Source organism: Moschus berezovskii, chromosome 27 (assembly GCF_049115385.1).
Source record: "Moschus berezovskii isolate FMDL1 chromosome 27, NW_MosBer_1.0, whole genome shotgun sequence".
In the NCBI taxonomy this organism is placed as follows: Eukaryota; Metazoa; Chordata; class Mammalia; order Artiodactyla; family Moschidae; genus Moschus; species Moschus berezovskii.
In genome coordinates, this window is record NC_142486.1 from 5,193,070 (window position 1) to 5,194,973 (window position 1,904).

At 44.8% G+C, this 1,904-nt stretch overlaps 1 non-coding gene across 1 annotated transcript; it reads left to right on the plus strand.

Moving 5' to 3' along the window:
• The first annotated feature begins 484 nt into the window (after positions 1–484).
• On the plus strand, positions 485–557 carry TRNAG-UCC (transfer RNA glycine (anticodon UCC)). Its single transcript has one exon. It is a non-coding gene; the product is annotated as a tRNA-Gly (tRNA).
• The last annotated feature ends 1,347 nt before the right edge of the window (positions 558–1,904 follow it).

Consider the following 1,904-nt stretch of genomic DNA (forward strand, 5'->3'; position numbering starts at 1 on the left):
TCTGCACAAAGATCTTCCCTTTAGAAGCCCTGCTACTGAAGAGATGAAAAACACCCCCGTCCGGGTGACAGACTCTGAAGAGCAGCAGTGGGAGGGAATGGCACCTCTGCAGCAGCATCGCAGACGGCCGTGCAGGGAGGAGTCTCAGCCAAGATCTGACTTTTACCTTCGGGCAAACTGAGGCCCTGCTCAGGAGAAGTGAGGTTCATCCTCAGGTGTGAAGTGTTCAGGCCGAGCGAGTGCTGGTGAAGGACCGCTTGCCAATATGGTTCTTCACTGCGGGATTCCGGTTTTCAGAATACAGTGACATGCTCTGGGGATCAGAGGATAATAGAAAACATATGCAAGACTTTACTATGTGCTAAATGAAAGGTTCTTTGGGTCTTAAGTAGTTGGTTCCCAGGCCCAAACCTAGAGAGAAAACAGGGAAATTAGCTCTGTCTTAAGTGGGTTCCTTTTCCCTTTAGGAGTGAATTCAGGGATTTCCCTGGTGGTCCAGAGGTGAAGACTCTACACTTCCAGTGTAGGGGGCCCAGGTTCAATCCCTGGTCGGGGAACTAAGATCGTACATGCTACACATGGTGTGGCCAAAAATTAATAAATAAGAGTGAACTGAGGCATCAAACCTAAATGTGAAAGTTAAAACCGTACCACTCTGAGAAGAAAATGCTGGACAAATCTTCATGACCTTGAATTTGGCAGTGGGTTCTTAAATATGAAACCAAAAGCACAAGTGGCAAAAAAAAAGATACTGCATTAAAATTAACTTTTTGGGGGGTGGGGGAAGGAAAGATTGTGAGTTTGGGATTAACAGATGCAAACTAGTAAACATATTAATAGGATTGATAAACTACAAGATCCTAGTGTATGGGGCTTCCCGGATAGCTCAGTTAGTAAAGAATCCGCCTGCAGTGCAAGAGACCCCTGTTCAATTCCTGGGTCGGGAAGATCTGCTGAAAAAGGGATAGACTACCCGCTCCAGTATTCTAAGGCTTCCGCTGTGGCTCAACTGGTAAAGAATCCGCCTGCAATGTGGGAGACCTGGGTTCAGTTCCTGAGTTGGGAAGATCCCCTGGAGAAGGGAAAGGCTACCCACTCCAGTATTGTGGCCTGGAGAATTCCATGGACTGTATGGTCTGTGGGGTTGCAAAGAGTGGGACACAACTGAGAGACTTTTACTTCACTCACTGTATAGCACAGTGAACTATATTCAATATCCCGTGATAAACCATAATGAAAAAGTACATGAAAAGGAATATATATGTATAACCGAGTCATTTTGCTGGACAGCAGAAATGAACACAATGTTGTAAATCAACTACACTGCAAAAAAAATTAAAATAGACAAATAAGAAAAAATAAAATTAACTTTTGTGCATCAAAGGACATTCATATCAAAAAACTGAAAAAGCCCACAGAATGGGAGGAAATCTTTGTAAATCATATATTTGAGAAGGGTCCAGTATCTAAAGGATATAAAGAACTCTCCCAGCTCAACAACAGAAAGACAAACCAATTTAAAAACGGGCAAAGGACTTGGCGTTTTCCCAAAGATATGCACGTGACCAGCAGGCACATGAAAAGATGCTCGGCGTCAGGCGTCGGGGAGTCTAAATAAAACCATAATGAGACGCCGCTTTCCACCCTCGAGGATGTCCACAGTTGTTTTCTTTATAAAGGAAGATAACAAACGTTAGTGAGATATGTGTATTAGCTGCTCAGTCGTGTCCGACTCTTTGTGACCCCTTGGACTGTAGCCTCCCAGGCTCCTCTGTCCTTGAGATTCTCCAGGCAAGAATACTGGAGTGGGTTGCCATTTCCTTCTCTAGGGGATCTTCCTGACCCAAGGATTGAACCCTGGTCTCCTGCATTGCAGGGAGATTCTTTACCACCTGAGCCACCAG